General features: G+C 43.9%; 1 protein-coding gene across 2 annotated transcripts in view; it reads right to left on the minus strand.

Annotated features, from left to right (window-relative positions):
• Window positions 1-21320, minus strand: part of PLPPR1 (phospholipid phosphatase related 1) — a 243565-nt gene extending 222245 nt beyond the window's left edge. For both annotated transcript variants that reach the window (XM_077475271.1, XM_077475270.1), the window contains exon 1: window positions 20993-21320. The gene's annotated coding sequence lies outside the window, so the exon portion shown is untranslated. The remainder of the gene's footprint in view (window positions 1-20992) is intronic.
• Window positions 21321-21534: the final 214 nt, after the last annotated feature.

Here is a 21534-nt window from a genome sequence, read left to right on the forward strand (position 1 = left end):
TTTACATCCACTTTAACTTCTTTGTTTGATATTTGTACTATTCCATTCAACCTATACGTAGTAAATGCATGGTATAAATTGGTCAGATAGTAAAAATGACCATAAATATTACAATCTGACTGTACAATCTACTAAGTTGAATGATACGAATAAATCTTGCCAAAAATCATAATAGAGTGTCCAATCAGACTAGAATGAGTCCTTCTAATTTTCAAATTGACTTATTTATAATTGCACCTCTGTTACTGGTGTTAGAAGGGAGACCACTGCAGGAATGCTGAAGGGATAAAGTGCAAGTACTTGCTTTTAGTCTCTCAAACCCCCCTGTCACCGTTGAATATACTGGGTTATTTGACATGCAAGATCTGACACTTCACATTTCCTGATAGTGTCAGAGCTTTCTGCTAAACCCCACTACATGGCATTTCTTCTGGACCATCACTATGATAGGCAGCCACACTAGCCAATAGTGAGTAGTATTTTGCTGAATTTTTTTATCAATAAATTATCTTGGGATAATGCGCAAGGCTGGCACGCCCTTTTCTTTTTATCTTTTCTAGGAATGCAATGCCTGAAAGTATAACTTTTGTGTCTGAAAAAGCTGCAGTGAAGAGGTTCTATACCTCAATTAATGATGAAGTGTATCATACTAGTCAACCTGCCTAATGTGCAGTGCTCACTCTCTCTCTTTATCTCTCAGGCGGTATGATTCTATTATTCATATATCAATACTCCCTGATCATTGCAAATTTAAAAAGTAGCATATAATAGAAATATCATGGCTGGCATTATTGCAAAGGTATTAAAATATTATTTAATGAAGGTGACACGTATCCATTGGTATGGTTGTTGAAAGATAGTTGGTGAAGATTACTTATTTTCGAGCAACTGATTTTAGACTTAGTAATAAGTCAATCAAAGGATTTACCTATATGAGAAGGACTGAGTATGAAAGACAAGAGCAAGGGTTTACAGGATAAGAGACTAATGGGGGTAAATGTCCAAAACATGTAAGACTGTTTAGGGAGGAGGGATTGAGAGTGGGAAAAGGGGTGGGACAACTTAGAGGAGAAAAGAGGAAGAGAGGTAGGTATGTGGAAGGTATTGGAGTAGAAAAAGGTATTGATATGTATAAAGTTTGATGCATTCATTCATAATGTCTGCAAATGTATAAGGGTTTTTTTATGTGTCAAAACATTTAAACACAATCCAAGGAATCCAGGTTTGTTATGGTATTCAAATAGATTGCTCTGGCTTTCTCCATGTGGTAAACATCATTGGTTCTGTTTACCCAATCTAAGATTCATAGAGTTGCTGGAGACTTCCAGTGCAAAGAAATTAGTGACTTTACTGTATTTAGCAAAGGAACGGTAAAGGAAGATTTGGATTTTTAAGTGGTTTTTAAGTGGTAATTCTAAGCCCTTGTACACACGGTCGGACATTTTGTCCTAAACTGTTGAATACACACGGCCAGACGAAGTTGTCGGAAAATCTGATCGTTCAGAACGTGATGGCGTAATTTTGTTACGATGGTTCAGGCTAGTAGCCAATAGCTTTGATGTAGGAATTTGATCTGAGCATGCGTGGCACTTTGTCCGATCGGAATTCTCTACAGATGATCGGAGTATGTCCGATCGGAGCATTTTGTCGGAAAATTTTACCAACAAGTTGGAAAACTTGGTCCGTCGGATACTCCGACGGAAACAGTCCGATGGAGAACAAGGACAGTCGGAATATCCAACAAATTGGTCCGATCGGACACATTACGTCGGAATCTCCGACAGTGTGTACAAGGGCTAAGATGTGTAGTAGAAAGGAATCCAGGCTGAAAAATTTAGATGTGCCCAATTCTCTGTTTGTCCTGTAGGAAGTTATTTGGAGGGCATTCTTACAAGTTTTAGAACACAGGATCTTTACTGTGTTGACACCTCCAGCACCCATTGGATGTTGCTAGAGACTACCTAGATAATTTATCAGGTGTCACATACCAGTGTATAATTAATTTGAAAGAAGTTGCAACTGTAGGGAATTTCTTGCATGTTCTCCACGTGCCTGCATGAGTTTCCTTAAGGTACACCAGTTTCCTCCCACTTTCCAAAGACACGCTGGTATATTAATTGGCTCTTGTCTAAAATTGGCCCTGGTATGCGTATTTATGAATGTGAGTTCGGAACTGTAGATTGTAAGCTTCTTGAGCACAGGGACTGATATGAATATATAAAATATATGTAAAGCACTGCGTAAATTGTCAGCGCTCTATAAGTACCTGTAGTAAATAATAAATAAATAATGTGAGCCTCGGAGAAGTAAGGAGGAATTTTGTGTGCCTTAGCCCCCTTTCACTCTTATATGACTTGTCCCACGATTCTCCATGATTTTGAATGACTACCATTCACATTGGCATGACTTCAAGTCGTGCTGACTTCAAAGTAGTTCCTGCACTACTTTTTTTCTGAAGTCGGATCAAAGTAGGATTCCATATTAACTGATCCGACTTGGGCATGCGACTTGTGCATAAAGGGGATCTCCACGCCAATTGTTTTAAGAAGACAACGACAATGACGCCGGAGGAGAAGACCGGGCCAACACTAGTAAAAGAGCTGGAAGAAGATAGCAGAGGAGCCCGGTAGAAGGCACCAGAGAGCAGGAGAAGACACCAGAGAGTGGGAGAAGAAAGCAGAAAAGTCAGAAGAGACCCCAGAGTCAGAAGACTCCTGGAGCTGCCTAATAAAATACTTTACAAACCTGTGTACTTTTGTCCCCCCAGGTTAATGGGTAGGGGTATGATGTACCCCATACTCATTCACATAGGGTGGGGGCTGGGATCTGGGGGCCCCCTTATTAAAGATTCCAATAAGCCCCCCGGTCACAGACCCCGACAACCAACGGCCAGGGTTGTCGGGAAGGGGCCCTTGTCCTCATCAACATGGGGGCAAGGTGCTTTGGGGTGGGGGGGCAGGGACCCCCTGCCTCACAGAACCCACCCCCCCATGTTGAGGGCATGCGGCCTAGTACAGCTCAGCGCTTGCTCGTCCCCACCCCCTTTCCTGACTGGCCAGGCTGGTGCTCGGATAAGGGTCTGGTATAGAATTTGGGGGGACTCCACGCCTTTTTTTGGTGTGGGGGTTCCCCATAAAATCCATACCAGACCGTTTTCTTAAAAAAAAAAAATTGGCGTGGAGTTCCCCCTAATTATTTGGAAATCAAAGTCGCATCCCTGCTCATTGAAGTCGTACTTCAAGTTGTTGGGCAAAGTCGGATCCACAGTCGTATGACTGTCTTGGCAAGATCGTGGCGGAGAAATCGCAGCAAAATCGCGCGACTTTGGAGTAGCACAAGTGTGAAAGGGGCCTTAGTGAGTCTGTTCAGAGCCTTAAATTGTTAAACAGTTAATAGCTCTGCCAGCCCATCTGGGTGCCCCTGAACAGTAGCTCTCTTTGTGGCCATTACAGCTCAGTATGCAAAGAAGCTTGCATGCTCCACTGTGCAGTGTGTGGCTCCACCTGCACTCTCTCTCTCTGGCATGCCGACTCTACGCCTCTTTTGCGCATGTGCAACCTCTGAACTCTGCTCTTTCCAACCCTCCTTATTCGGATGATCTGGCATCGATAGCCTTGCACTGGGTGTGCTCTTCTCACTGCATTATGTTAACACTAGTGCATACTCAGAAATGTCCCTCGCAGTGGCAGGAGAACTCCCCAAAAAGCTCCCTAATTTCCATACTGTGGCAGCCCTCTCCCATGTATCTATACACTTTACAGTCCATACAATAATCGCTAGAGGGGTAGGTTGGGTGGCACTATGGCATCCGGCACCTCATCCCTATTAGATTGCGATCGGCAGTAATAGGATGGTTGGGATTATAATACATATAAAAATATACATTTTATTACATGAAACAACAAGTAATGGGTTCAATAAAACGTTCAATAAAAATTAATGGCAAAGCATTTATACAAATATTATTATTAATCACTACTGGTATCCATATATAGGAAGTGATCAATACTTGATGTCGTATCCCAACATGTTTCGCCAACATTGGCTTCTTCAGGGGATTTATACGGACCACCAGTTTTCATATGGCTCAAGGAGACATCAAAGGAAGTCACCAGGTAGGTCCACAGAAATATGGTGGAGTGAAGGCTCTGCGCGATCACAGGGAATATACAGGGACCAAGAAGGCTCTGCTATAAACAAGGATTAATGCAGGAGTGCAAGCATACAACTGCAACCTCATAATATGTAATATTATTGCAAATTGGCCACTCTTTATAACCGATGCAGAATCGCAGTGGTCACCCCTACTCCCCAGCCCATACAATAATCCCAGCACTTAATCCTCTATCGGTTGCTACTGGCAATGGCAGTGTGTACTGGAGCCAGCACCCACATTTAGCACTATCCCCATGAGGGCCAATGAATATAACTGGTTCTTGCCCAAACAGTACAGAGACCAGAAGTCACCCAAGCAACAGTCCATTCATTAAACAGCCTAGGGGTTCGACTTTTTTTGATTTATTGCTTACAGAACTTGGATCAGAAGAGGAATTAGGGCATGGGATACTCCAAAATGCTAAGTAACATTAAGCAGAGGACACTCTTCTCCTTGTGGATATGACACAGTCCAAATACTCACAGCTAGGGATCATGAATTTGTATCTTGGCTTGCACGATTGCACGGCTTTAGGTAACCAGTGCAGCTTTGGTGCGCTGCACAGTCAAAGGGGGTCACCCAGGAAAGCGGTCTCCTTTTTTGGACATGATTCAAGTAAGTGAAACTCTCCTTCCAGACTCGATCTGCTTGTAAAGAATCATACATTCAGCTCTAGGTTAGTCCTAGGTCCCCGGCCCTGCCACAGCTGAGACCCAGCAGAACAACAACTATAGGTGCTGCAGAGGCAGATTTACTATATTTACCTAAAAACACTAAAAACTTGCATGAAAAATGTTGGAGCACTTGCAGAGTGCTAGAGCGGATGGGAGCTTCCATGTGCAGTGTCACAGGAGCACTGCCGGAAAGTCTCTATTGAGGAATCCACGAGTGCTGTGTTAGCCACATGAGCCTTATAGAGGCTCCAGCTGCGGCTAACACACGGTGCTCGTGGATCCCTCAATAGAGACTTTCCGGCGGTCCTCCTGTGCTCCTCTGACACTGCAAGTGAAAGCTCCCACCCGCTCTAGCACTCTGTAAGTGCTCCAACATTTTTCATACATGTTTTTAGTGTTGTTTTATACTTATATACTGAATAATTTCCTAAACTATTTAAAGGATTGGCTTGGTGCTTCTCTCTCCTCCTTTTGCTTTCCTTTCGTTTGCAGTGATCGGGTTCCCCAGCCAGCACCTGAAGCAGCCTTGCTCCCTTTACAGCCTCCATTTAGAGTCCGGGGTCTCAAACTGGTGGCCCTCCAGCTGTTGCAAAACTACAAGTCCCATGAGGCATTGCAAGGCTGACAGTTACAAGTATGACTCCCAAAGACAGAGGCATGATGGGACTTGTAGTTTCACAGCAGCTGGAGGGCCGCCAGTTTGAGACCCCTGATTTAGAGACTAATTTTTAAGGGTTCATCCCCTAGAACTTTCAATCCATTCACCATTCACATGGTTGCACCTTCATGTATCAGCATGCGGATGCATGCCTTTTCATTTCAAATTTAAACTTTAATCTTTTTCATCAGATGGTTTAGCTCTGAACATAATATCAATATTGTGTATGATTTTCCTCCTAATGTCATTTGTACATAAAACCAGGGACCCCGTTACATGGTCAAGAGGATCAAGGCACAACGACTCAGTAGCAGTGCTGTTAAATAGAGCCAGGAGGCTGAATTGTACTTTATTTTGATGGTGGAAACTCCTGTGTGAGCAACTGTTTGTTTTGTTGGACATTTTATTTCCTTTCTCTGCAATAAAAGGGGGTCAACAAGCCCTTAAACGGCACAACTGGCATGGTCTCCACTCACTGGTGAACTCTACACTAAAGCAAAACCACCCCCAAACATTTACAACACATATATGAATAAAAAACCTTCCAGAGATTCTAACCCAATTCTTCTTCTCTAATTTTGGCTGTAGCTGGTTTTTAAATTGAAGATGGCATAGAAGAGAGTGCTATTTTCCAACACACCGCTAACATTCTGTCCAGTAATCCCACAGAATTAAACTACCATCTGTTATTCTGTAGCCTCCTTTTGATTACAACGGAAGCTTGCATAAAACAATATGCTGCACAGCAGTGGTATGCTGGCCACACACAGTCAGATTTTATTTCACATTAGACCTGTCAGATTAACTTTATTTACCAAGAACTGTGCAGTTATAAGGGTAGTTATAGGAAAGACTGTTTAGGTAAACTCTCACACAATATACAAATATAAACAAAAAAAATCTGTCTGCCCAATTTTATATAAATGTTGTAAGTCATTTGTTATAACTGTGTGGGGACCTTTACACATACTGTTATGAAGGACATTTTTAGCATTATACACAGGGGGCTATTTGTAAAGCAGTGAATGTGAGGCCGCGTACACACGGGCGAACTGTTCGCCCAACCTTGTCCGCTGAACAGTGTTTGGGCGGACAGTCCGCCCGTGTGTGGGCTTTCAGCGGACAGTTTCAGCGGACAGTTGGACGGACAAAGTCTTTCGGAAATTCCGAAAAACTGTCCGCTGAAACTGTGTTTGAGCGAACAGTCCGCCCGTGTGTAGGCTACTTTCGAAATGAGCAAACTGTTCCCGCTCGGAAAGTCCGCCCATTTCGAGCGCGTGTACAGGTAGGCGGGGCCCGCGAAGGAGACGTCGCGGGCTCCGCCGCCTGGAATGGGCTTAAAGGGGAACCCCAACGCCGAAAAAAATCGGCGTGGGGGTTCCCCCAAAGTCCACACCAGACCCTTGTCCGAGCACGCTACCCGGCCGGCCAGGAAAGGGGGGCGAGCGAGCGCGCCCCCCCTCCTGAGCCGTACCAGGCCGCGTGCCCTCAACATGGGGGGTGCCTTGGGGAAGGGGGGGCCGCGCGGCCCCCCCACCCCAAAGCACCTTGTCCCCATGTTGATGAGGACAAGGGCCTCTTCCCGACAACCCTGGCCGTTGGTTGTCGGGGTCTGCGGGCGGGGGGCTTATCGGAATCCGGGAGCCCCCTTTAAGAAGGGGGCCCCCGGATACCGGCCCCCCACCCTATGTGAATGAGTATGGGGTACAATGTACCCCTACCCATTCACCTGTGAAATAAAGTACAAAAAAAAACACAACACAGGGAAAAAATATTTTATTGCACAGCTCCGGGGGTCTTCCGTCTTCGGGGGTCTTCTCGCCGGACTCCTCCGCTATCTGTGTGTAGCTCTTTTGCTAGCGGAGGAGTCCGGCTTTCTTCCTCCCCGCCGCCGGCCTCTTCTCCCGACTTCGGGGGTCTTGTCCCCCTCTTCGGTTCTTCTGCCGGGCCACCGCGCCTTCTTGTAGCTCTTTTACAGGCGGTGGCCCGGTCTTCTGTCGCCGCTGCCTTCCGTTCTTCTGTCGCCGCCATTCGGTTCTTCTGCCGGGCCACCGCGCCTTCTTGTAGCTCTTTTACAGGCGGTGGCCCGGTCTTCTGTCGCCGCTGTCGTCGCCGCCGCCGCCGCCTTCCGTTCTTGTTCTTCTTCTTGTTCTTCTTCTTCTTCTCCTGGAGATGTTGACTCGACGAGCTCTCCGGCCGGAATGCCAGAGCCGCGCTGTGCGGTCACTTATATAGTGACAATGGGGCGGTGTCACATGGTATATGTCACATGGGTTGGTCACATGGTGACCCCGCCCCCTTACGATGTCATAGTCCCCATGTGACATCAACCCATGTGACCAACCCATGTGACATATACCATGTGACACCGCCCCATTGTCACTATATAAGTGACCGCACAGCGCGGCTCTGGCATTCCGGCCGGAGAGCTCGTCGAGTCAACATCTCCAGGAGAAGAACAATAAGAACAAGAAGAACAAGAACGGAAGGCGGCGGCGGCGGCGACGACAGCGGCGACAGAAGACCGGGCCACCGCCTGTAAAAGAGCTACAAGAAGGCGCGGTGGCCCGGCAGAAGAACCGAAGAGGGGGACAAGACCCCCGAAGTCGGGAGAAGAGGCCGGCGGCGGGGAGGAAGAAAGCCGGACTCCTCCGCTAGCAAAAGAGCTACACACAGATAGCGGAGGAGTCCGGCGAGAAGACCCCCGAAGACGGAAGACCCCCGGAGCTGTGCAATAAAATATTTTTTCCCTGTGTTGTGTTTTTTTTTGTACTTTATTTCACAGGTGAATGGGTAGGGGTACATTGTACCCCATACTCATTCACATAGGGTGGGGGGCCGGTATCCGGGGGCCCCCTTATTAAAGGGGGCTCCCGGATTCCGATAAGCCCCCCGCCCGCAGACCCCGACAACCAACGGCCAGGGTTGTCGGGAAGAGGCCCTTGTCCTCATCAACATGGGGACAAGGTGCTTTGGGGTGGGGGGGCCGCGTGGCCCCCCCTTCCCCAAGGCACCCCCCATGTTGAGGGCACGCGGCCTGGTACGGCTCAGGAGGGGGGGCGCGCTCGCTCGCCCCCCTTTCCTGGCCGGCCGGGTAGCGTGCTCGGACAAGGGTCTGGTGTGGACTTTGGGGGGACCCCCACGCCGATTTTTTTCGGCGTTGGGGTTCCCCTTTAAGCCCATTCCAGGCGGCGGAGCCCGCGACGTCTCCTTCGCGGGCCCCGCCTACCTGTACACGCGCTCGAAATGGGCGGATTTGCCTCCTCCTTACGTGGGCGAGTCCGTTCATTTCAAAAGTTGAGCGAACTGTTTGGCAAACAGTTCGCTGAAACAGTCCGCTCGTGTGTGGGCAAGTCCGCTCATGCAAATTTTGAGCGGACTGTTTGCCGAAACTGTTTGACGAACAAGGTTGGGCAAACAGTCCGCGCGTGTGTACGCGGCCTGATATTTGCCAAACATTCACTGTAGGTGAATCTTCCTAGTGCATGTAGTTTAATTTAGAGAGAAAGACTAACCATCTGTAAATGTTTGGTGAATATCACATTCAGTTTTAAAAATATGTCCCATATTGAATTATTATGGGATATGGTGGCTCCTTATCCTATTGCCACTTGTATAACCCATACACTATATTACCAAAAGTATTGGGACACCCTGCTTTACAAGCATATGTCAGTCTTAGTCCATAGGGTTCAATATTGAGTTGGCCCATTCTTTGCAGCTATAACAGCTTCAACTCTTCTGGGAAGGATGTCCACAAGGTTTAGGAGTGTCCATTGGAATGTTTGACCATTCTTCCAGAAGTGCATTTGTGAGGAAGGCCTGGCTCGCAGTCTCCACTCTAATTCATCCCAAAGGTGTTCTATTGGGACTGTGTGCAGGCCAGTTCAGGACTGTGTGCAGGCCAGTCAAGTTCCTCCACCCCAAACTCGCCCATCCATGTCTTTATGGACCTTGCTTTGTGCACTGGTGCTCAGTCATGTTAGAATAGGAAGGGGTCATCCCCAAACTGTTCCCACAAAGTTGGGAGCATGAAATTGTCCAAAATGTCTTGTTATGCTGACTACTAAAGAGTTTCCTTCACTGGAACTAAGGTGCCAAGCCCTGCCCCTGAAAAACATCCCCACACCATAATCCCCCCCTTCACCAAATGACTTGGACCAGTGTTCAAAGCAAGGTCCATAAAGACATGGATAAGCGAGCTTGGGGTGGAGGAACTTGACTTGCGTGCACACATTCCTGACCTCAACCCTTTTGGAATGAAATAGAGCAGAGACTGAAAGCCAGGCCTTCTCGTCCAACATCAGTGCCTGATCTCACAAATACAGTTCTGTAAAAATGATCAAACATTCCCATAGACATGCTCCTAAGAGTCCATTCCCGCAGGGGCAATACGACTTCCAGCGTGACTTTGGGAGGCAACTTGGACACGACTTGAGTATGAATCACAGCGTGACTTGGGGCAACTTATAAAGTAACCTGAAGTCCCCTCCAGGACAGGGAATTTTGTCAGTGGCCAATCACATAATAATCAGCTCTGTGGGAGGGAGGGGTTTGCCTAGAAAACTATTTTTACTTCCTGGAAAGTTGCTTCAGTTAAGACAGGGGATCCAACTTGGAGGCGACTTCCATTGAAATCAATGGGTACAAGTCGTCTAGAAGTCAGATTGAAGTACAGGGACCTTTTCTGAAGTCGAGTCGTAGTGTGCATTAAGACGGCTCTCATTCACTTACATTGATTTTATCATGTCGCGCAACTTGAGGCGACTAGGGGCCACTTGGGGTGACTTAGGGCGACCTCAAGTCGGATCCAAAGTTGCCCCTGTGTGAATGGACTCTAAAACTTGTGGACATCCTTCCCAGAAGTGTTGAAGTTGTTATAGCTGCAAAGAGTGGGCCAACTCAATATTGAACCCTATGGACTAAGACTGGGGTGCCATTAAAGTTCAAGTGCGTGTAAATGCAGGTGTCCTGTTACTTTTGGCAATATAGTGTATGTGTGGTGGCAAAAGGTTGGGCTTTAATGCCCGTCCATGGAGTGCAGCTGTCCGAAGCTTCTTCATGTAACTTGACTAATGCTTGGATTGCCTTACTCTTCCAGTCTGAGTTGTACTGCACAGGGTATTTGAAACCAAGCATCTTTGGTTGCCTATATTAGTTGCATTTTAATATTTAATGACTTTTTTTTTTATGAATACCGGAGTACAGTAAGTTGTATTTTTCTATATCTGCTTGGAGTGCAGTTTTGAAGGTAAAAGAGAAACTTTTGACATTTTAAAGCAGATTTTCACCCCCCAATTCATCATCCACTCTGCCCTTCCTCCAGTCTCTCTTTTTTCTCTTTATTTATTTTTTTCATTTTTTTTTATGAAATTCTCTGGCTGGTCCCCTATGCACATCATTTGCCTAGGTGAATGATGTGCACTGTCCTACCTTTACCTCCTGGGATATACAGGTCACGCATCCCATGAGGCAAAGCTTTTCATTAAAGCGGAGGTCCACCCTAAAATGGACCTTCCGCTCATCGGATTCCTCCCCCCCTCCGGTGCCACAATTGGCACCTTTCAGGGGGGAGGGGGGTGCAGTTACCTGGATAATCCAGGTAACTGCACCCACTTCCGGGCTAGCTCTCTGCGGAAAGGGGCGTACATTACGCCCCTTTCCGCAAGTGCCCGCCCCCTTCCGCAAGTGCCCCGCTGCCTGCTGGGAAACACACAGATCCCAGAGGCAGCGGGGACCGTCCTCATTGCGCAGCGCGGCTCGCGCATGCGCAGTAGGAAACCGGGAAATGAAGCCGAAAGGCTCCATTTCCTGATTCCCATACCCAAGATGGCGGTGGCAGCACTCGAGTGTCGATCTAGAGATCGGCTTCGGGTGCCGACATCGCGGGCGCGCTGGACAGGTAAGTGTCACTATTTTAAAAGTCAGCAGCTGCAGTATTTGTAGCTGCTGACTTTATAAAAAAAAAAAAACGCGGAGTCCCGGCTGACTCCCGCTTTAAGTAAAAGAGGAGGGGGCGAACCTAGTGGGACATCATTGAGAAAGGTTCCGGCTGAACCCAAAACAGCCGACATCCTCTTGATGACATCAGAGCAATTCAGGTGTGGGACTGAGTGGTGCCATTAGAGAGCAAGGTCTCTGCCGAACAGCTCTGGGTGGGTGAGTATCTAAACTGTGCAGAACTCACCATCACAAAGGTGAACAAAACACTTTTTTTTTTGTAAAGAGAAACCCTCACCTTGTCTATAGAAGACAAAGTAACAGTGACTCTGCAAAGGGCCTCCCCTATACTTATCTTACCAGAAATCCCTCAGTCTTTCCTCCTTTACCACTGCCACTAAAATGACTTGTGTCAGCAACAGGGAGGAGTGGTGATGTCACCTCTCAGGCATGTGACAGTACTCGGACCTAGAGAGTGGCTGCTAAACTCTGAAAAGTGGCGGTACTGTTAATGGCAGTGGAGCACTGATAAAATGAAAATATGGGTGAGTATAAGGGGGTCAATAGGGTAATATTGCGGAGACGTGCATGGGCAAGGTGTCTCTTTAGCATTAGCAATGTGAGGTATGAATCAAAATGCATATAGCATTGGTTAATATGCATTACATTATATTATGTAGGGTATAAGACTTATGCCGCGTACACACGACCGGACTTTTCAACATCAAAAGTCTGACGGAATGATTCCGGCAGACTATTCGATCGTGTGTGGGCTGCAGCGGACTTTTGATTCGCAAAAGTCTGACAGACTTTAGAAATGGAACATGTTTTAAATTTTTCCGAAAGAACTCCGCCGGACCCAGTTCCTACCGAGAAATCCGCTCGTGTGTGTGCTAGTCCGACGGACAAAAACCGATGCGAGGGCAGCTATTGGCTACTGGCTATGAACTTCCTTGTTCTAGTCCGGTCGTACGTCATCACATTCGAATCCGTCGGACTTTGGTGTGATTGTGTGTGGCCAAGTCCGTTCATTCGGAAAGTCCGTCAGAACTCTGTCAGAACTCCGTCAGAACTCCATCGAAAGTCTGTCGGACCTAAGTCCGGTCGTGTGTACGCGGCATTAGAGCAAAAAAATAAATAAGAAAAAGACATTTCTGATCCAACTCATATTTGTGCATTTGGCTATGCTTTTCAAAGGCCTGTAGAGCAATAATGTTCATATTTCACAGCACTGTCTCTTCACTACCAATGTCATGCCTCAGTAAAACATGACTATAGCCTACAGAAATGTTGATTTAATAAACAGAGATGCCTAATGCCCTGTACAAAAATTCAGATGGAAAAGGTCCGATCGGATTATGTTGTCGGAAAATCTGATCGTGTGTGGGCTCTATCGGACTTTTTCTGTCTGAAATTCCGACTGAAAAAGTTTGAGAGCTGGATCTCAAATTTTCCAACAACAAAATCCGATCGGACTTTTTACAATCATTTGTAGAGAATTCCAACGGACAAAGTGCCACACATGCTCAGATTAACCACTTACAGACCAGACCACTTTTTGCGATTCGGCACTGCGTCATTTTAACTGACAATTGCGCGGTCATGCAACGTGGCTCCCAAACAAAATTAACGTCCTTTTTTTCCCACAAATAGAGATTTCTTTTGGTGGTATTTGATCACCCCTGCGGTTTTTATTTCTTGCGCTATAAACAAAAATAGAGCGACGATTTTGAAAAAAAACGCATTATTTTTTACTTTTTGTTATAATAAATATCCCCCAAAAATATATAAAAAAACATTTTTTCCCTCGGTTTAGGCCGATACGTATTCTTCTACATATTTTTGGTTAAAAAAATCGCAATAAGCGATTATTGATTGGTTTGCGGAAAAGTTATAGCGTTTACAAAATAGGGGATAGTTTTATGGCATTTTTATTAATAATTTTTTTTTTTTTTACTAGTAATGGCGGCGATCATCGATTTTTATTGTGACTGCGACATTATGGAGGACACATCGTACATTTTTGACACATTTTTGGGACCATTGGCATGTATACCGCAATCACTGCTAAATGCAGTGATTTCTGTGTAAATGACACTGGCAGTGAAGGGGTTAACCAATGGGTGGCAGTGTAGGGGTTAAGTGTTCCTAGGGGTGTGTTACTAACTGTTGGGGGCTGGGCTTTTATTTAGTGAACACTGATCTCTGCTCCAATCACATGGAGCAGAGATCAGCGTCACTAGTTGCTAGGCAGAATGGAGAAATGCTGTTTACAACGGCATTTCTTCATTCGGCCGCCCCGTGAGACGATCGCGGGTACTCCCACGGTAAATGAGTCCGCGGGACCTGCGACCAGACTCATGGGGGTCCCGACCAGCACAGGAGTGCGACGGCAGAGGCACGCTCTCGATGGCAGGGCGCAAATTTAAAGGGACGTACAGGTACTCCCATTTGCCTGCCCGTGCCATTCTGCCGACGTACATCGGCGTGCGCTGGTTGGGAACTGGTTAAATTATGAGACCAAAGCTATTGGCTACTAGCCTCTACGTAGTCCCGTCATACGCATCGAATGTCACCTGATTCCGAGCGATCAGATTTTCCGACAACTTTGTCCGACTGTGTGTATGCAACACAAGTTTTGGACAAAATCCGTCAGAAAAAAACTTTTTTGTGGTCGGAATGTCCAACTGTGTGTACAAGGCAAAAGGCAGAGTTGACTAAAATCGAATGCCTTGCACACACGATCAGATTGTTTGCCAACAAAACTGTGAAATTTTGTCGGAAGGGCAATTGTCTTGCATATACATGGCACACAATTGTTGGTCAACAAATACGAACGTAGTGACGTACTACATTGTTTTTCAGCTCTTTAGCGCCACCCTTTGGGCTCCTTCTGCTAGTTTCGTGTTAGTAGAAGTTTGGCGAGTGATTCGCGTTTTTCATTTCGCACTTTTCATTTCACACTTTTCAGTTTGTTTCTGAATGGCCGTTCGTCAACCAGACATGTTGCAGAATCGGAGGAGATAACGTGTTATTTATTATTGGTCTTGGAGTTATTGCTTTGACATTATTTTTTTGGTTGAATAATGATTTGATTTGTTATATTTTCTATATTTTTGGATGCATAGAATACACTTTTTTGGTTAAGTTCTATTGGCATGTATATATTTATTTGTTTTCTTTTTTTAATGTACAATAAAAAAATTGTGTAAAATAATAATTGCCTCTGTGTTTTACTTCAAATGACACTTTGGGAGTCGGCAGTTACATTTAAAAAAAATACAATGTAAAATTAACAAGGGACACCAACATAAAAACTACAGGATAATAGTGTTGTGGTAACTTGCCAAAAAAAAAAAAAAAAACATAATAATATTATTCTTGATATCACTAGAAAAAAAAAGCCTTTGAAATTTTGTTTGTAATAACTCCATCATTATCACTAGCAAAGTAGCTTCATTATTATCCCATTAAAGAAGAAGAGAATATGCGCTGAATTTTGAGATTTCATAATTTGCCACGTCGTGAATGTTAATTCTCCATTATGAACGCTAGTTTACCTTGCTTCCGAGTATGTGTGTTTGAACTTTGAACTTTTGTCCGACAGACTTGTGTACATACACTTGGAAAATCTGACAACACACATTTGTCCGTGCAAAATTTTAAATCCTGCCATCCAACATTTGTCCATGGAAAATTTTAAAGCCTGCCATCCAACATTTGTCCGTGGAAAATCTGACAAAAATTGTCCAATGGAGCATACACATGGTTGGATTTACCGACAAAAACTTGTCCTCACACAATTCCCATCGGAAAGTCCAATCGTGTGTACGAGGCTTTATACCTGTCCACAGAAACTGCCAGATACACTAGCTCTTCTTGCAAACTTTAAAGCTGCAAGACTATAAGTATAAGTCAGGGCATACATGTAATGCCGCATACACCCGATCTGACTTTTCAACGAACTTGGTCCGGCAGACTATCCGATGGATTTTGCAGCGGAGATCCGCCAGACTTTTAAACAAACAGACTTGCCCACACATGCTCACTCCAAAAGTCCGATTCGAAAATGATGACGTAGAATAAGGAAGTTCATAGCCAGTAGCCAATAGCTGCCCTAGCGCCGGTTTTAGTCTGTCAGACTAGCACACAGACAACCAGATTTTTCGACCGGACTCGAGTCTGTCGGAAAGATTTGAAACATGTTTTATTTCTAGGTCCGTCTGACTTTTGGGAAGAAAAAGTAAGCTGGAGCCCATACACAATCGAATTGTCCGACGGATTCCGATCCGCTGGACCAGGTCCGTTGAAAAGTCAAATCATATGTACGCGGCATTACTCTACACTACTACCACAGCAAAGAGAGATTTTCTAAACTATAGTGGATTTTTGGAACATACAGTATACGTAGAAAATATCCTTTGAACTATTCCTATACAGAAGTCATAAAAATGATGCCAAGCAATATATGGAATCTGTGCATAATATAGCGATCTGGTTACAAAATGCATGTCTAACACTCAATAATCAATGAGGCTGTCACATACATTTACCTGCTCAGTCTCACCCTTAGTGATAGATGAGTTTGGTATGGAGATTCTGGGAACAGGGGGAGGTAGGATCAATATTCTTTCATTAAGTTTCATGTTTATTTCCTCATTAGAAATGTGTCACATTAGCAGTACAATCCAATGATATTAAAACAATTAATAAAAATGTCTAAACTTCCAAATGAATAAAATGTAAATATGGTTTATCACCTCCTACAAATTGTTTAGGATGCTAATTAGATCTACCTAACAATTTCTAGTCTTGGTTTTGATAACTTTAGGACAATTTATATGTTTATCTTAAAATTGTGTATACCGTGGCACTGTTACGCAGTCATTTTTCAGGAACTGATATTATGTAAGACTATAATCAGGGTTTGATTTCATGTTTGGTCAGCCAGTTGCCTGGACCACATATAAGATTTATTAGTCCTTGAAGGAGGTTAGGCTGATTATTCTGTTCTATGTAATAATGGGTTTCTGTGAACTACAATATGCTTCTCTAAGTCCACCTTTATGTTTTTCACCCAAGAACATGTACTGAAATCAGGCTAATGCTAGTTGTAGCATACGGCAACTGAAAGAAAGGTGGACACAATTACAAAATGAAAGCAGTATTGAACCCAAAAGCAAATATAAAATGTATTGCAGCTTATCAATTCTTAGATCTGATGACTGTATTTGTTTTTGTTTTTTTTTTACTTTCTTTCTTCTATTTTTTTTGGGCAATTTAGCTAGCATGCATGTTGATTTTTAAAAGCTCAAGCTCTCCAGTAGAATGTAGCAGTTTACATGAATGAGACAAACCACTTAACCTTGGCAGAGGTGATTAAATAGATCAGCTTATATTTATTCATGCAAACCTTTATCCCAAGAGGAAAAACTACTTGTTGTAGCTGATTATAAAGTGTGGGCTAGAGTTTGGCTTAAATTTGTTTAGTGTATTTAAATCTGCGAATAAATTTTACACTACCATCCCCCCAAACTGACAATGCGTCTGTCTGCCGTGCCTCCTGTTCACATTCCTCCAGAATGGTGTCTCACTAACACCAGAGGTGTGTTACTGGCCAGATCACCAGGTGAAAACAGAGGGGGGGAAGCCAAATAAAAGAAAACTGATGCAGCCACCCAATCTAATGATTGGTAAGCTGCACTATAATACATTATTTTTTTGGTTTTAATACTGATTTAGATCATAGTAATTTCCAAAAGCAAATATATAAAGGCTAGCATTGATTAGTTACTTACTGGACTCTTTTACCAAATAATGTTACCCTAGTGGACTCAGATATTAGACTACGACTATAAGCACTAAATTTATTCTCTCTGGAGAAGAGATGTTTGAGAGGAGATATGATAGGAATATACACATACCTCAATGGTGATACTTGCATAGGGATTAAACTTTTCAGTTTTAGGGAATGCAATGCCATGTACACACGGTCAGATTTTCCGATAACAAATGTTGGATGTGAGCTTGTTGGCGGAAAGTCCGACCGTGTGTATGCTCCATGGAACATTTGTTGTCGGACTTTCTGCCAACAAATTCGTTGTCGGACTTTCCGATCGTGTGTACATAAGTCCATTGCACAAAAGTCCACGCATGCTCGGAATCAAGTACGAGCCGGAAGAGCTCAGTCTTGTAAAATTAGCATTAGTAATGGAGATATCACATGACTATAGAACTTCCGTTTTATCGGCTCTCCGTACGTCTTGTACGTCACTACGTTGGTAATTGTTGGCCAACATTTGTGTGACCGTGTGTATTCAAGACAAGTTGGCGCCAACAACCTTCGAATAAAAATCCATGGTTTTGTTGTTGGAAAGTCCAATCGTGTGTACGGGGCATAAGAAGACGTGGGCCACTCAATGAAACTGGAGGAGAAGCGATTTAACCTTGAACTGCGTAGAAATTTTTCTCTGCCAGGGCAGTGAGCAGGGCTGGACTTACCATTGGGCTTGACTGGGCTCAAGCCCATGGGCCCCGCCCAATAGGGGGCCCCGCAGGCACCACTGAGATACATAGCCGACTGTACTCGGCTCGACTCCGCTCATAGTCACGCCCAGTCCCACCCTATGATGGACATAACACAGGGACTGGGCGTGACTGTGAGCTGAGACGAGTAAACTCGGCTATTCCCGGCATGTGCTCGCGACTGCGAGAGGACCAAGAGCCGCCGAGAGGACCTGAGAACCCCTGAGAGCCACCAGGAGGACCCGAGAGCTGCCGAAAGCCACGAGAGCCGCCAAGAGGACCTGAGACACTGGGGCAAGGCTGCAGATGGATGGGCAAGGCTGCAGATGGACACTGATGAGGCTGCATTGATGGGCATTTAAATGTAAGTTTTTTTCCTTAAACTTCCCTCCTAAAAGTTTTTTTCCTTAAACTTCCCTCCTAAAAGTTTTTTTCCTTAGCATTCCCTCCTAAACTTGGGGTGCGTGTTATACGCCGGCACGTGTTATACGCCGATAAATACGGTAATGTATAGAAGGTAGGGCCCGAAAGTGACTCAAGCCCAGGGGCCCCCACCACCCTAAGTCCTGCCCTGGTAGTGAGGATGTGCAATTTACTTCCACAATCAGTGGTGTTAGCAGGAAATTATGATAGTTTTAAAAAAAACTCTTGAATGTGTACCTTAGCAAGCACATACAGGGATACGGGAAATGATTATGAACATGCACACCTACAAAGGTTGAACTGGATGGACTGGTGTCTTTATTCAACCTTACTAACTATGTAACTCTACTAGTTGTTAGTGCATGTTTGAGATGTGCAAAACAAATCTAAGCTTCACACTCCAATTGGTTATACATTTAAAACTGTGATCAATGAGCACCATAAGTACCCTGTAAAGGTTAAGACCAAGGCATCCCCTTTTTTTTACCATAACCAATGAGTACATCAGTAAATATGCACTGAAGAATAAAAGATAAACAACTTGACTGTACAAAATTTACAAATTTAAAATAATTTGCACAACTTAATCATCTTAAATCCTATTTTTATCGGAAATCACATGTGCATACGATGAACATATCCCACGGTCATCTGCTGTGTAATAAATGTAAAGGGTCGATAAAGCTACATATAAGAAAAACAGAAATTTGCACTACAAATAGGGTGCATGATGTAAAACACTTGCATGGCTTTTTCCAGGCCTGGTCGTCTTATATCCATAGTCATTTTCTGTAATGTGATTGCTGATAATTGACTAGAGAATTGGTCCCTGTGCAGAAATTATAGCAGTAACTACAGTACATGTTTTCAATTTTCACAAATAGGATGTATAGCATGCCATAAATCACTACACCAGAGTGGATCACTCACTCAATAATTTACAACCCTAAAACAAATTGCAATCCTTAAAAAATAGCATAGAACAAGATAAGGTAGCTTATAAAATATTTGCTTTATATTCCATGGTAGCTGTACTCGTGAACAAACACCAAAAGTAAATGCTAACCCTCCAAGTTGTTAGTGAGCAGACTAGACCCACCCCCTTCTATTCAACACTAACCTTCCTATTGTTTGTGCCCTAGAAAGGGAGCACAGAGCATTTTCCTTTTAATAAACACACAGCAGATGGAACTAAGGCTGGCCAAACACATGATTGTTTTGTACTGTTTGAACGCGATTTAACAAACGTGAGAATTGTAAGGACCCTAGGTACCAACGCAATCGCTAATGACTGATAAGAACGGGAAAGAATTCCCAACTAGTTCGAAAAATATTCTCAGCAGAGGATTATTGTCAGTTCATCCTATCACTCCAAGCATCATTTAGATTAAATCGCTGCTGCCATTTAATTGTAAACAATAATTGTTCATCCTTCAAATTGCATACTGTATTAAATTAATGTCAATATGGGTTGCTATAGTTTGTATACCATTCTGATATTCCAAAAAAAAACGATGGCACAGTCAAATCTTAAGAATTGTCCACTAGCGTAAGATTCGCATAAGGGATAAAATGCTTTTAATTGAACGAACATGTTACTTTTCAGTAAAATGTATTTAAATGGATGCTTAACATGGTTTCCTATTAGCACATTATTATTATTTAATATAAAATGCTTTGCAAATTACTCTACACCCATTTCCCAAATGAGCTTACAAACTAACGTGCCTTGCACAATCATGCAAGCACACAGATACAGCATGTTCAGTAGCCAAATTATTTATGGATATTTTATGGGTTATAATTTTTTTTGCACAAATTTATTAAAATCATGGAAAATTCTGCTTATAATTCATATGATCACATGTTCCCCAAATATCCCATCCATCCCCCCCGTCATTAAAAAACACAATTTCCCTGTGCAGATTGCATGCCATCCCCTGGGAATGTGGTCACCAATGATAATATGAAAGCAACACCAGCCCCCCCGGTTTATTTCACAAGCTCGCAGACACTTTGTGGTAGTATTAAATAATAAGTCATCATGTCCGTGCATGACCTCAACATCACCCCTTCTTTTTTTTTATTTTCCAGTCCAGCAATTAAACAGAAAAAAAAAAAAATCCATTCCTTTGATAAATCTGACGCTTTGTTTTCAAATTACACAGTGATTTTCACGCATCATCTTTACTACTTTCCAAAACTGACAGCACAATGGGAATGGCTAGTGTAACCTGCATATTCCAGATTCCCAAAGATCCCAGTCCAATAGAAAAAAAACAAAAAAAACAAGTATATATGCAAATCGAGAACGTATTAATGCCAAGCTGAATGAGCTGGTGTTTGACAGTACATAAATCTTAGCTGGTATCCAAGGCTGCAGCATCCTGCATAATTTGTCATGGCAATAAAAGGAAATGCAAGGAAACACCATTTCAGGTACATAGGTCCATGTTGCAATAAACCTTTGGCCATATAAAACAGGAGAGATACCATTTCATTTGGCACATCTCCTCTCCATACTAACCAAATCACAGCAGGATTTGTCGTTCACCTGATCTGGTGTCAGCCTACAAGCATTGTTTTCATGTCACGCCACTTCATTGTGCCTCTTACCTTTTTGCGTTGTTTTCGTTTCAGCCGGTCTGTCCAGCTAGGAGTCCCAATATCCCGTCCAACTTGCGAGTGACAAAATCCCAAATGAAGGCATTTCTGATCGCTGCTCTGGGCTACAAGATCCTTGTTTATTATGTGCTGGTGCTGATGTTGCTGACTTGTAATCCTGGTTGTGTGCATCAATCATGCATCTCTCTGGCTATCTCTTTATCTGTGTTTCCCAAATACTGAAGATGCTAGGGTTTTTTTTTTTTCAGGCTTCCCCTATTTGTATTAATGGATGGAATTAGAAAGCTACTTGCTTAGGAGAGGAGGAGGAGGAGGAGGAGGAGGGGGAGTAACAAATACAATAGAGCATGCGCATGGCAGGTCATTAGTGTCTCTCTTTGAGACGCACAAACACATCCAGTGGGTAAAGAAAAAAATAGCAGTGGAATACAGTATAGGATTGTGTGTCTGGGTATTACATTGGAAGAAGCATAACGCTGTTATTTCTGTCTAAAATAGCTAAAAAATATATAAACAAAAAATAGCATAATTCA

This window comes from Lithobates pipiens, unplaced genomic scaffold, assembly GCF_037356315.1.
Source record: "Lithobates pipiens isolate NorthernLeopardFrog02 unplaced genomic scaffold, aLitPip1_a1.2 Scaffold_13, whole genome shotgun sequence".
In the NCBI taxonomy this organism is placed as follows: Eukaryota; Metazoa; Chordata; class Amphibia; order Anura; family Ranidae; genus Lithobates; species Lithobates pipiens.